Source organism: Heptranchias perlo, chromosome 26, assembly GCF_035084215.1.
Source record: "Heptranchias perlo isolate sHepPer1 chromosome 26, sHepPer1.hap1, whole genome shotgun sequence".
Lineage (NCBI taxonomy): Eukaryota > Metazoa > Chordata > Chondrichthyes > Hexanchiformes > Hexanchidae > Heptranchias > Heptranchias perlo.
The window spans coordinates 30,840,788-30,855,670 of NC_090350.1; the positions used below are offsets into that span (position 1 = coordinate 30,840,788).

Genomic DNA, 14,883 nt, shown 5'->3' on the forward strand with positions numbered 1-14,883 from the left:
ATGGCAGAAGCAGAACCATTACCAGCACTAGCTGACCGAAAAATGGGAGCAGTGTTTATGATCTGAAGGTTGTAAAGTTCCTCGAGCTTACGTTGAGCTTCATTGGAACAGTGTAAGAGGCCGAGGACAGAGAGGTCAGAGTAGGTGTGGGAAGGGGAATTAAAATGGCAAAAGCGACCGGCAGGTCTGAGTCACGCCTGCAGACAGAGCGGAGGTGTTCAGCAAAGGGATCACCCAGTCTGTGTGAATCTGTTCCTCTAGTTCCTTACAGAGTAGTCCAGTTCCTCACCAATTACTCCAGTTTAATTCCTCTTCCCATTCCTACTCTGACCTCTCTGTCCTCGGCCTCTTACACTGTTCCAATGAAACTCAACATAAGCTCGAGCAACAGCACCTCATCTTTTGTTTAGGCACTTTACAACCTTTCGGACTCAACATTGATTTCATTAACTTCAGATCATAACCACTGCTCCCATTTTTCGGTCAGCTAGTGCTGGTAATGGTTCTGCTGCTGCCATTTACAGCTACTCCTGATCAATCTTTTGTTTCTTAACCTGTCCCATTACCACTTTCCTTGCCTTGCACCATCATTCCTTTTGTCATTTAATCACTCGTGCCCTCTACCCTATCACAAATCTTCCCTTTTGTTCTTTCCTCCCCTCCCTTCCACCATCCCCCCACCTCCCCCACTTCCCCGGGCTCTGTACTTGCTCAAAAATTCGAACTCTTTTAACATCTTCCAGTTCTGATGAAATGTCTTTGACCTGAAACGTTAACTCTGTTTCTTTCTCCACAGACGCTGCCCGACTTGCTGAGCTTTTCCAGCATTTTCTGCTTTTATTTGAGGTCATATAAAATGCGCTTGCTCAGAGGCTCTCATGAAATTACCACCAGATTTTCAGACACAGCAGGAAACATTTTTGTGCTGTTCTATTGCAATTTTTTGAGCATTTTCTAAAAATTTATCCTCACTCAAACCTGCACTGTATTTTCTGTTTCTTTTAATGCATTTTTATGGAGTAGGTCACATTGAAAAATTTTCTGCAATTACAGATTCTTAAACTTGTGTGCCTAATCTGCATGAAAGATGGTTGAATGAGTTGAAACTTTAATTTTCATACTGAAAAGAAGTGAGTTTGGTGCTCTCCTTGGGGCCCCAAGTGTTTATGCTGATTTATTTTTACATTCCGGAGCAGTCTAATTAGATCGCTGGAATTGGTGCCCGAATGGACGCATTTCCAGGTCCAACTTCCGGGATGCGCCCTTGCAGGAAATTCAAGGCCCAAATATTGGAAATCTCAAATTAAAAATAGAAAATGTCAGAAATGCACCACAGGTCAGTCAGCATTTGAAAAGACAGGTTAACCTTTTGGGCTAGAGCCTTCATCAGATGGCAGACTAGAGTGATTGATGCTGTGACACACTGTGAAGTCATAAATTGCTCATGCTTTTCTCTCAGTTTATGATGTTATCTGAGCCATTTGATCGTGTTACGGCTTTGTAATGAACTGCCAGCTGTCTATTATTCTCTATATAATTGATGATCATTCCATTAATGATGCATGAACATTAAGAAACCAAGCAGTTAGTCCAACATTAGTTATTGAGCAGCTATCCTGTCTAGTGAGCTAGATAACTGAATTTATCATTCATTATCATTCAAAGTGTCACGATTAACAATGTTTTTAATTATACATTTTATTCAGACAGCGGGGAAAAATCTAAATAGGGGCTGTCTATTAGAAATTAGATCTACTAAGAAAGTGATAATCCTTTCTCTCCACCTTTTCAGGACTCTATATTAAATAATTGAGCCTGAACTTAGAAACGGAAGAAGCCGAATAACTAATCATTTTCTCTGAAATTTCTACAAAGCCTTGTGCAGCAAAAAAAACCCCGAATTATTAACAGGTGGATGTTACCACATTTAAAATTTCAACTCTACTTTCAATTGAAATGAATGGTAAATGACTTGTTATAAGCTGCAGCTTGCTGGGACCATTCCAGGTAGGTCAATTACTATGAGAGCAGGGGCGGTCAATGTAACATGGGTTAATATTCCAGAAATGAGCCAACCTCTATATTCCGTGAGTAATGAAGTCAGTCTTTTTGTCCTGGTTATCATCAAGTATTCAGTTCATTTCACAGGTTTTCACTATTGAGTCTAAAACACATTAACTTTTATCCTTTGGGATTTTTACGCAGGGGCTGTATTTTCTATAATGGAAAAGAGGTCACTAAATCATGATGGTAAAGTGGGGGAAGACTTGTAATAATATAAATCAGGTCAGTTTCAATAATTTATCATGGATTTGCATTTAAGTAATCATCATATAAGTGCCATATCTAATTTGATTCTCGCAAGTCTTGTAAACAATGGAAGCTCCTATGGCGTGGCCTTGGCTAGTTTGGGGTTGAGCTGCTAACCTGTGCTGTCGCTTTAAGAGCACTTAAAATATTCCCGATGGGGAAATTATATAAATAGGCAAATAAATGTAATTATAGTTGCTTGTGAACTCTTGGGTCAAGGGCAGAGCAATTGTAACTGCTTGTAAACTTCTAATTCCAGGTTAGTTGAATCCATCCTGGAATTACTCCCTTTTTTTTAAAGATTGTTTTGCATCTGAACTAAATGTGTTACATTAAGTTGTCAGGGACACATGTTCCTACACAAGACTTTTACATACAGTAGCAGATTTCTTATGGCCTCTGCTCACAATAAATTAGGGGATATGCTGTTTTATAATGGTAGGAGCATTATAGTGTTATACCATTAAGTGTATAATGTATGTGTGAATATACCAGAAATGAGGCAATCTCTATATTCTGTGAATATATAGCAAGGGATTTGTTATGTGCAATATCCCATGAGAAATCCCATGATTTTCACTCTAAAGCACAACTTTCCTGTTGGTTTCTTTACTGACCACCATTTTAATTCTGATCAACAGTATGTTTTAAAGTGTTAGTGTTCTATCTCTCTCAACCTGCTTAAGAGTGAATTAAATTTCTAGCTGGTCACTCTAACATCAGCTTGTCCTGCCAACATATACTCTGCTTACCAGCAATTTAATCCAAACTCTAATTTTAAACAATGCCAATGAGCTAACAACTTGCTAACTATACGGTCAGCTGTTGCAGTAATCAGTTGAAAGTTTCCCTTTGTGTTGGGCAGAAGGCAGAACACAAGCATTTTAAAGCACGCTGCTGATTAAAATTAAAGTGAGGGGTGGAAAAATTGACTGTAATGGCGAGAAAGATATCTCCTGCAGTAAGTTGGGAGTTGTAGTTGTTAAGTCTCTTTAACTACTAGTGATGGCTCCGGCAAGCCCATTAAATTGAGCCCTAAGCTTTGCAGAGAGGCTGAGGCTTTTGTCAAAAAACATTGTTATACATAAAATAAACACAGAAAATGCTCTTGTATTAAGTTTCTTAGCTAATGAGAGTTCAAGATGGTGGCCAAAAGGACTTTTTAAAAAAATGAATGAATACTTGACCAAAATTTATTCCTCAATCAACATCACGAAAAACAGTTTACCAGATCATATATCTCATTGCTATTTGTGAGACCTTGCTGTGCACAAATTGGCTGCCGTGTTTCCTACATTACAACAGTGACTACACTTCAAAAGTACTTCATCGGCTGGGACGTCTTGAGGTCATGAAAGGTGTTATATAAATGCAAATCTTTTTCTTTTTTTTCTTCCAAAAGGATTCAATAAAATGGATGTAGAGAGATTTTGTGCAGAGCCAGGGGGATCTAATTATAGGCTAAAGTAGTCACGAACTAAACTTGTGAAATGCATTGCCATCTAGCACGGTGGGTGCTGACATATTTTAATCATTTAACAATGTTATCACAATCTCCAATTCAGCTAAGAGTAGTGAAATGTGGTCCTGCGATTGGGATAAAATGAAAATGGTCAGACTGAGTCATGAAACAGGTTTTTTTTTATTCATTCATGGGATGTTGGCGTCGCTGGCAAGGCCAGCATTTATTACCCATCCCTAATTGCCCTTGAGAATGTGGTGGTGAGCCATCTTCTTGAACCGCTACAGTATGTGTGGTGAAGGTTCTCCCACAATGCTGTTAGGGAGTTCCAGGATTTTGACTCAGCGACGATGAAAGAACGGCGATATATTTCCAAGTCGGGATGGTGTGTGACTTGGAGGCGAACATGCAGGTGGTGTTGTTCCCATGTGCCTGCTGCTCTTGTCCTTCTAGGTGGTAGAGGTTGCTGGTTTGGGAAGTGCTGTCGAAGAAGCTTTGGCGAGTTGCTGCAGTGCATTCTGTGGATGGTACACACTGCAGCCACAGTGCGTCGGTGGTGAAGGGAATGAATATTTAGGGTGGTGGATGGGGTGCCAATCAAGCGGGCTGCTTTGTCCTGGATGGTGTTGAGCTTCTTGAGTGTTGTTGGAGCTGCACTCATCCAAGCAAGTGGTGAGTATTCCATCACACTCCTGACTTGTGCCTTGTAGATGGTGGAAAGGCTTTGGGGAGTCAGGAGGTGAGTCACTTACCGCAGAATACCCAGCCTCTGACCTGCTCTTGTAGCCACAGTATTTATATGGCTGGTCCAGTTAAGTTTCTGGTCAATGGTGACCCCCAGGATGTTGATGGTGGGGGAGTTGGCGATGGTAATGCCGTTGAATGTCAAGGGGAGGTGGTTAGACACTCTCTTGTTAGAGATAGTCATTGCCTGGCACTTGTCTGGAGCGAATGTTACTTGCCACTTATCAGCCCAAGCCTGGATGTTGTCCAGGCCTTGCTGCATGCGGGTCCTAGATGATAGAGTGAACTGGATGGACTAACAGTTTTTCTTCATCCCACACTGATCTTCAGGAAAGGGTTCTGATTGTCAGGAAAGCTTAATGGGTCGCTGGTCAGTTATATGGTTCTCTCAGTGGAAATTCAATCAAATCTTCAATCATATGGTTGTATCCATGCAGATATTCAGATGAAATGAAAGCAAAATCCAATAGAGACCTGTAACAGATTTTTAATTGATTTTTATGTTTTGGAATGATACAGATTCCTTTATTCAAGGTTGAAATGTTATTGTACAGAACAAAATTACAATTAAATATATTTCATATTGCCATGTGATTCTCCTGACTTCCCAGCACTATTTTTGATGCAAAGCAATGAAGGTTAAAAATGAGTTGAAACATATATATATTGAGAAATTTTGAAAGGGTTTCTAATGGGTTGCTGCTGTTTCTTTTTATTTGTGCTTCCAATCGCAGCAGACTAACCACAACGGGACTTTAAGGAGCTCTGACTGGCAATATCTCTGAGTTCAATTCCTTTATCACTTTTACCTATTTTATCTATTTTTTTCTTCTTCGCTTCCCCGATCCCTTGGAGAAGTGCCTGGAGATGTTTTCTATGTTGAAGGCACTGTATAAATGTTCTTGATGTTTAACAAATTTAGGACTTCTGGTGACCAAATTAACTGCTCAAACTTCATCTCTTAGTTTATGTCATCAGATCCTCTCAATTGTGTTCTCCAGGATGCAAGGAAAAAGCAGGGAAATGGGATTAGATAATTCTGATGATGGAGCTAGCACAGGTATTGATACAATGGGCTGAATGGTCTCTTTCTGTGGTGAAATTTCTATGAATCTATGGGGGCAATTTTAAGCATAGGCCCAAAATGAGCGTCGAGTTGGCGGAGCAGCTGTCTCTGTCCGTCCGAAACCAGCGTCAGGAGGCCCAAAGCATTTTCAGGCTCAGGCCTCACTTGAATACGGGCGGCGAGCTACAGGGGCCATACGGGCACTCTGCTGCCGCTCACTGGGTGAACGGGAAATTGCCCTTCTTCTACGCAGAGCTGGCCTGCAGGTCAGTAGGGGGGAGCAGCCGATCCCCGAGGGTGGCGAGCGCAAGCTAACAGCAGGCTGCAGTGTGTCTTTGGACACAGAACGAGCACTCCTCCTGGCCCCACAAAAAGAAAAGGAGGTTTAGGGGCCCTTTGTGGAGTGGCTACCAGTGGTCCCTTCAAGATTCCCTGGTTAGGCCATTCATCGCTTGGTACAAATTGGCAGAATGTGCATCACGCATGCTGCGCCTATTTGTACTTCAAAATTGCAATTGCAATCCTACAATGGTGGAGGACATTGATTTGCATATTTAAAAAGCCTTCCCACCCAAAACAGGCAGGAGTGCTGTGCACCCATTTGAAGACTCACCTGAAAATTGCACCGGGCTTCCCTGGGGGGTCCAAGGGAGGAACAGGTTCCACAGGTAGGCAACAGTTGAAAATCCCCCCCAATGATTCTATAATTTTAATACTGGCTGGCAATTTTTCTTGTTTTCTAATTAAAACTCAAGTAAATTGTTGCAATTGTTGTTTTGACTGGGGCGTCATTGAAAAACAAATTATTTATTTCAATACTATTCATTTGTTGTACGAGGTAATTTTATGCCTTGTCAGAAACCCCATATTTTGTTTCTGGCATCTCCATACTTCTATGTAGTTACAATTAGTTTCTTGGGTAAAATCAAAATCCAATTTCTAATGGTGTGGATGCCTTAAGTAGTTTTCTTAGAGAGAAATTGTGTATATTTTACATCAGTTCATGGGGTGGGGGTGGGGGGATGGACATGATTTCTTCCTTTAGTGATAGAAATTTTACTATTGTATTGTCAAAAATTAAAGGATTCATGAGTACAGTGCAACCTCTTAAGATGTTATTTCCCCATTTTACCAAATTATTACCTCCACACCTCCTGATCCAGTCACGAAGGCAAGATTGTCTTGGGCTTAAACATCTCTATGCAGCTGTCAATTCCACTTTATACCAGGCAGCAAGAGGCACTTTGCGAGGCAACATAATATCCTGTGGCAATTTTTCTAATCCCCCACCATGGGTTGGAACATCTTCTGAGGACTCACATTATGGATAAATCAGCCAAGTAAGCTCACCCACTATGGGTAAGTAGTTTCAAATAACAGTTGAAACTGCAAAAATGAGTATGGGTTTTCCATATGGGAATCTGCTACAATATGTCCAGAAATATTATTTCAAAGGCTAAGAACCATTATAAAATGTTTTGAATGATCTGTCATTTTTTTTTGCCTCTACCATGAAGCCTCAAATAACAAACTTTCCTGTTAAGGTTGGGCAGTAATCCAAATATTATGTGTCATTCTCTATGAATAATTAAGAAAGGTTATGAAAGTTGGCTGAACTTCCTACAACCTGATCCTTCATAGATCATCTCCTATACAAGAAAAAATTCCATTCTAATTACTAAGGCTATTCATAGAAGTACCTTTGGAACACTGGAAAAATTGGCTTTCAGTTGAGATGTGTTTATAAAAAGAGACTTTCATCAGCATGATCCTAAACCTTTGTCAGAGGGATCTTTTGTTTGTCAAATAGGGAAGTTAAAATACCAATCACAGACTACTTTATTTTGCTAAATTTCACCTAATCCTGGCCCACCTAACATCCATATCTGAACACTTTCCACCAGCAGTTACTAGATACTGATCAACAATGGGAATCCTAGCTGATTTATTCTGCACTCCCCCCCCCCCCCCCCCCATCCCAATCCAGGTAAATTAAGGCTAATTAAAGTGTTCCCATAGCTGCTCAGCTGAAATGGGCAACCTCGGCATAGGTCTAGCATTGAAGGTGGAACATTGCTGATCTTCATTGCTCAGTACCACAGTACATGGGCGTGGTACTGAGAGAAAATGTGGGTAGGAAGGGGTGGATTGCTTGTACAAGACAACTGAAAAAATTCTGAAATGATCATAAATGAACGTTTTTACTAATATTGCCTTTTCATGCCTTTGCTTGTTTCTTGTTGCTATGTCTGTCTCCTTACAATTTTAGTCATGACATCTCCCGTATAATATAGCGATCATTACAAACCTAGGCAGCTAATTGTTCAAGGTGCAGGGCACTATATAAATATGAAGCATGAGAGGGAGGTTCATAGCAGTATTTATACATGCTAATTTGAGGTTTTTCCATTTCCTTAGCAACTGCCTCCAAAATTTGTTTAAGGCCAGAATCCTTGTCTGTTGAGTTGCAGTAGCAGCTTTGTCCTCTTGTACATCGAGCCAATATAGTGACAGTTTCAAGCAGGAGAAGACCTTTGGTAAATCTGGTTCATCTACCTACATTATTCCCTTGGTGTATTTCCAATAACCCTAAATCCCAATATGCTATATCTTTTCCACAATAGTTTATTTAAAGAGTGAAATACATTGGCAGTGTTACTGGACCTGTTTTTTATTAGTGTTGAGGAGCTGTGGTCCCTTGACACTGAAATCAGTGACTCACTCAATGTAATCACCATCAATGTTCAGAGTTGGTGAATTTAGTTCAAAGAGCTGAAAGAGATGATTTTCAAGGCCAGAAATTGCTCAGAGCAACGCACCAACTCTCCTCACCACTCCATAAAATTATACTAACCCACTTAGTCTTTTCATTGGCCACTTTCTCGAATAGGAAGCGGAGAAGAGCCCAGCGTCAGTTCAAGTGAAGCTAGGATCCTAGGAGAAGAGAGAGGATCGAGCTCTCCCTTCGACCAATCAGATCGCAGGATTTTTGACACGCTGCGTTCACTGTCTCTGCCGGCTTGAATTGTTAAACCAGGACGTGAAAGAAACAACATTAAAAACAATGTAAAGACAGTTATAGACAGTGAAAAAAGAGAGGGTGAGAAATAATTGAATTAAGTAAAAAAGACAGAAGGGAAAAGTAAAAAGAAATGTAATGACCAAAAATGAATAAAATAAGAAGTAATAAGACTCCACATTTTTAAAAGTTAATTTTTAGTTGTTTGGCCGTCATTAAGACTTACCGCATTGTTAAAACTTAATTTAGACCTGTATTTTTAAGCGCATCTGTTTGGCGGCGTAATTAGTTACTTTCCAGCTGAGCAGATAAAATAAGTTTGCACTTTTTCAATGATTTCGCTGATTGCAATGTGTGATGTAACTTTAATTCAAAGCTGTCCAATGACTGGAAAACTAGGAGCAAGTTCCGTATTTCCTCGTTTCACTGCATGTGTGCGAACGCCAGAACTTGCTTTTCCATTTCGCCTAACAACGGTGAGTGCTGTTGAGCACTCCGTTATTTCGCGAGCAATTTCTGCCCCAAGATCTTGGTCTTTGCAAACATATTCTGAAGTCGTAACCCCCAGACCAGTTAGCATTCACCAGGATTCTTCACTTGTGACCTCTTCCTGATCCCACAAATGTTGGCAGAGTCAGTGCTGGAGGTCACTGGTGGGCAGATTCGCACCTCTACGCTAGAATCGAAGGCCAGCAGGTTTTTGGGATCAAGGTTTTCCAGGTGTTTTTTAAAAATTGTTTCGGAGTTGTGTTTTTTAATTTAAAAGTTATAGAATATTGAATTCTATCACTGCACGAAAAGTCGTCCATTTGCTTCATTTCTATGTTTCAATTTTTTTTTAATATGAGATAAATCCAGAAGCATGAAAGGAATTTCTGCGAGCAATTGTACCACAGCGCTGTGTGGAAGCTGTGCTTAATATTTGACCATGGTGCAGGGACATGCTAGCTAAGAAAAAAATCAATACAAGCTGAATGGGATCAGAAGCTGTGGTAGGACTGGCAATCAGCTATTCCCCCACCATTATTTTATTAAACTGCTTTGTATTTGCAGCTCATATTTCTCTCTGTAAATTACCTATAGACAGCACATAGTGGGGACAAATTAAGATAAAGTGGTAACTGATCATTAAACTAAAACTGTACAAAGGATAAGACGTCTCTTGCCTAACAAACTAAGAAATAAATTTTACAATCATGTGTTCTCTTTTCATGGATACAATTTGAAAAATCAAATAAATATATGTGTACATTTCTGAAAACTGTCAATGTTGATTCTGTCCCAGAATTAAAAGCAAATATTGAGATTAAATTAAAGAAAAGAAAGAACTTGCATTTTTATAGCGCCTTTCACGATTTTGGGATATTCCAAAGCACTTTTCAGGCAATGGAGTACTTTTGAAGTGTAGTCACTTTAGTAATGTAGAAATCACAGCAACCAATTGGCGCATAGCAAGGTCCCACAAACAGCAATGAGATAATCTGTTTCAGTGATGTTGGTCAAGGGATAAATATTGGCCAGGACACTTGCAGTGATGTAAGGGTTAAGATCAAATTTCATAGTTTCTTAGCCCTTTTCATTTCTAAGAAATGCTGGATCTGTTTTAACTAATTCCACTCCCTGCTGGTAAATCACTTTCAGTTCACTTCCTGAGAGTTGTACTTTGCCTCATTTTCTGCATGTAGCTGTTATTGTATGGCCGGTATGTTTATCATTAAGTAAGAGTGAAGTTAAACAAGCTGGCCTTTCTTGAAATAAAATTCTATACTGAAGCCTGTATAATTATTCTAGGTCATACCCTGTTACTAAAATAATGCCATGAAGCCAATTCTTGGTCTTCCCTGGGTTCTTGGAAAATAAGGACTAAGATTTCAGGCCAGCATTTGTAGATATTCCAGATTCAGCCCTTGTGTTTCCTTAGCTTCTGGGGAGATGCCTTTAAACCTGCAATGCATTGAAAGGGTGGAATTCAAGTTGACAGCTGAAATGGGAACACAGCTTTCTGTAGAACCAACAAATCGGCTATTTTTTTGCAAGCTTGGAAATCTATTTTTTGCAAACTTGGAAGTCTAATGTACTGTTGCTGCTTTAGCCAGCATTGCTTTTTAATGTCAAAATGTCCTGATTAAAACTGGACAGCTGAGCTTTCTCATGAGCCTCGTACACTGTGTCAATGTGTTAGGGATTTTTTTCTTTTGGTTGTTTTTCCTAGAGTTTGGATCTGGATACATATGATCTGGATTTCGAGGAAATTGTTATCTGTAGTCAGTTCAAATTCTGGCCTAAAGTCCTAGTTTATCCAAACACAGGTGATTGGGCAGACAACCAACTTTTCTGGTGTTTGACTTTGCAAGCTTGCAGAGGAAATAGCAAATTTAACAGTTTAGATTTGGCTCTGAGTTGACAAGGGGCCACTTCCTCATTGCTGCCTTTTAAAGGGTGGGAGTCTTGTGGCTGTACGGTTGAAGTTACAGCAAGCAAATCTGTATTAAATACTGATTAAGAGAACTTTATAAAGTTGTCGGGAAAAGAATAGCTATTCTTTTAGTAACCAGTCAAATGCCTTTAAATTATAAATACATTAGCTTTCTGTCCATGGAGATATTGGCCCACGATTTTAAAGGTGGGGGGGGGGGGAACATCAGGTATGATGCGTGGGAGGCTCAGAGTAGATGGCACACCCGGCAGTTAGGAAGGAAACGAGGCCCCAGCTGATTTTAACTTAACAGCCACATTTGAATGATTGACATCGATGTCCTAATCGAAGCCCGTGGGAATGATGTTGAGACCAGTGGGCGGGAACGGGAATTGAGGCAGGAGCCGACTGCCACTGGAGAGCTAAGGGAATGGGCCCCGGCATATGGTAAGTACTGGGTTGGGGGGGGAATCACAAACATATATCGGTGTGGAAAGGGAGAGGGAGGGCCGAGGATTTCTTCTTGCTACGTCGAAGAATAAAAAATTGTACTTATCTTGGCCTCTTCTGGCCACTCTGCTGAAGCTTGCCAGGTTTCTCTGACACTGGGCAGGCTAACTTCAAAGGCGATGAAGATAAGATGTCGTTGGACGGGAACGGAGTGACCTCAGGCCAGTAAGTGGACTCGGCTTAACCGTAACTCCTCCCACACACAATTCTCACTGGGCGAGGAGGGTTAAAATCGATCCCATTGACACAGACAAAAATCCACTTTATAATTCACACTCTTGAATATACTACCAAATTAAACTTCCAAGCTATAACCAGGCAGATTGCGTAACTCAAATGTGGTCAAAAATTAATTGAGCGACAAACAAGAGAACATCTGTAGAGAACAGATGTCAATTGGAATAAGCCGTGAATCTGAACTGGAGTCATTCTGATTTCTTTTGAAGATCCTAAATTTGGAACAATTCACATGTTTGGATTTTCCTCAAACTGAGCAAAGCTTAAAATGAAATGGCATTGTGCCTGTTGAAATGGACACAGATATCCTTGTCAATACTGGTAATTCCATTCCCAGCGATGCCAAGAGCCTCATAGTAGGTGTTGGGACTAGTGACAAAGGATTGGCAGTATTTTTTACTTATTTATGTACATTCTTATTTATCAGTGATGGTTTAGTGGCTTGTGTCTCTTTTCCCTGGTGCTCCAGTGGTGGGTGAGGTAAACCTTGGGCAGTTTAATGAGCAAAAGACATTTGTAGGAAAGAAATCCACTGTAATGAGTGACCAATTCAAAATGGTCTGAAATGGCTACTTTTAAATTCCTTTGGAAGAATCTAAAATTAACACAATCCACACCAGCATCACCGTCAGTGCAGTCTTATAATATAGTACCTAATTCCCTCCTGGTTTACTTCCTGGTGGTCTGGTGAAGGCTCTTTTATGGTCAGCAATTGGCATTTAAAATCTTTTAATTCAGATCGAGGCAATGTGAACTTCAAACCACCTAAATTAACTGAACCACCCTGTCACATGGTTCTTTTTGTTAGTTCTTCTCCTTGTGAATTACTTTTCTGGTGCTTGCTGGTGGAATATGCTGATTTGTGTAAAGTATCCACAACAAAATGAATTAAAAGCTGTCCTTGTGAGGTATATGCTATAAGCTGTTTTAAGCTAATTTTGCTGAAATGTTTGACATGTCAGATCGATTAATATTAAATATCTTTTTCCATGTAACTAGATGACGCTGTTGGAAGGGCTATAAGATAAAAGGTCACTTCTATCTATTCCTTATAAGTTCAACCCATAAGGACCACCGATTATGGAGAGACAAACGTATATTAATTTGAAGCTGACACTAGTTATACTGGAAAGAATGACTGTATGCAACCTTAATTTGGAGAGCGACACTCCAAGACCTCTGGTTGATCAGATCTTCAGTCTTGGAAGCTGGCCTGATGCGTCGTCTTCTGTCCCTTCTTTACCAGTGGAATTTTCTAGACATCCCCTGACGTCTCCTCTTCTTCAGAATCCCTTGATTCTGGGTGCACACCTTAGCTTAGGTGTCATGCCATCTTTATACCTCATCTCTGCTTTCATGTCTACATCAAACAAGCTCCGATCAAGAAAGGGATGGATTAAAGTCTTCTGTAGTAATTGTTTTGCCCAATCTATTCGAGTGGTCTCGATTTTAAGTCACTCCACCACAGCAATGGGTTTGTTGAGAGTTCCTTCTGATAATCGTCTGGGCCATTATCTTTATATGTGCATCGACACCTATTCTGCTTCGAAGTCTCAGCTCTCTGATGTTATTGATTTTGCTTTGAAGTCTCACCGTTTTCTCGGAAGCTTCTGCACATGGCAGTCAAGCAGTCCATCATGCTCTCTGACGTTAGTGTAGGACCAGAATCCCTTCAAGGCTCAATAAATTACAATGCTTTGTATTTCAGTCCAGAAAAAGTAGTTCAGACATTATAAGAACAGTGTAATAAATTATGCAGCCTGCTGCAGTCGATTGAATTCCATAGCACTTTAATTTGAATAGTAAAGAGTGTTGACTGCATTTAAGATGCATATTGCTGATAATTGCACGTGGGTGTTTATACCTGGGCTCTGAGTTCATATATTAAAACTCAGCATCCCAGAACAAACACCAGTGTAATTTTAGAAACATTAGGTTTTACATTTTGAGTTGATGAGAAATGAAAATTTGTCATGAAATAGTCAGCTTCTCGGTGGCTTAATGGGCAAGTGTACCATGTGACTAGTCTGTGAACCATCTGACCGGGTTCAGCCACTAACTTGTGTTGAGTCAGATGAGCTGCGCCATGGTGCTGTTGGTCATGTTACAATCAGGCTTTAAAACCCCGGACAAGGAGGGACAAGAAGAAAATTGATTCCCATTTCTGATTGATGTCGGAAAATTTGTTTGTATGGATGTTGGCCGAGGTCACAATTGAGCTCGACTGTGATGTCCCAAGTCTTTTTTTAATTGGAACATGTAGGTAAAGTTTTGATTTTGCACTTTAAAATGTGTTATTACTATTTAATTTTCTACAAACATTGAAACGTTTGAATGCAAATAAAGTTTATTCTTTCAATCATATGTTAAACCTATTTTCCCAATATGTACTTTACTTCATCTCGTGCTGTGTTTAATCTGACAGGTAAATGTTCCTGTGTTTGCTTGAAGAATATTGTCAATATAGTGTTACATTTTCTTTCCATGAAGTAGGACAAGGGTTTGTTAATATTTTGCCACCCAGGATGTTTTCCTCTTCCTGTTAACAGTTGCTGAGCATTTTGTTGGGGGGAGGGAAAACGTATACTATCATAGAATATCATGGCTTATGGACATAGAAATACTAAACAAAGGATGTTATGTACTCAAAAACTTGACTAATAATCTTCACAACATTGTAAAATACCTCAAGTTATATATTACCTTAAAGTACATCTATCAAGGTTCATTAACTTTCAATACTCTTCTGAGCACTGAGAATTTGGGAACAGTTGCTAAGTCTATAATTGTAATAAGATAGACATTTTAGACCAGTCCAGTCCAGTCCAGTGCGGTAATGGAAATATGCACTGATAATGGTAATAGTGAATGTTCCAACATGTTTTATGCTTGAATAAGGTTTTGCAAGCTGATTAAAGCAGAAGGCATACCCCATTTCCAGCATTAAATGTATCACAGCATTCGTTGTTGACAGTGGTCATTCCAGGAACGTGGATGGTTATTGTTATGTTTTATGGGTTCACCAGATATTTCCATGAGTAAGCCTGCACTCCCTACAAACTGGAGTGTGATTTTACACAAACAATGTCTTGTCGCATTGTCCCGAAGTCAAACAAAGA

General features: G+C 39.9%; 1 long non-coding RNA gene across 2 annotated transcripts; it reads right to left on the reverse strand.

The window, feature by feature from the left end:
• Nucleotides 1-3,933: 3,933 nt before the first annotated feature.
• LOC137342855 (uncharacterized) lies at nucleotides 3,934-11,632 on the reverse strand. Of its 2 annotated transcripts, XR_010967369.1 has the most exons (4): nucleotides 11,570-11,632; nucleotides 10,400-10,545; nucleotides 8,437-8,601; nucleotides 3,934-4,990 (listed from the first exon to the last, which is right to left on the reverse strand). It is a non-coding gene; the product is annotated as an uncharacterized lncRNA (long non-coding RNA). The 2 variants fall into 2 exon arrangements; XR_010967370.1 differs by lacking the exon at nucleotides 10,400-10,545.
• Between the last annotated feature and the right edge of the window lie 3,251 nt (nucleotides 11,633-14,883).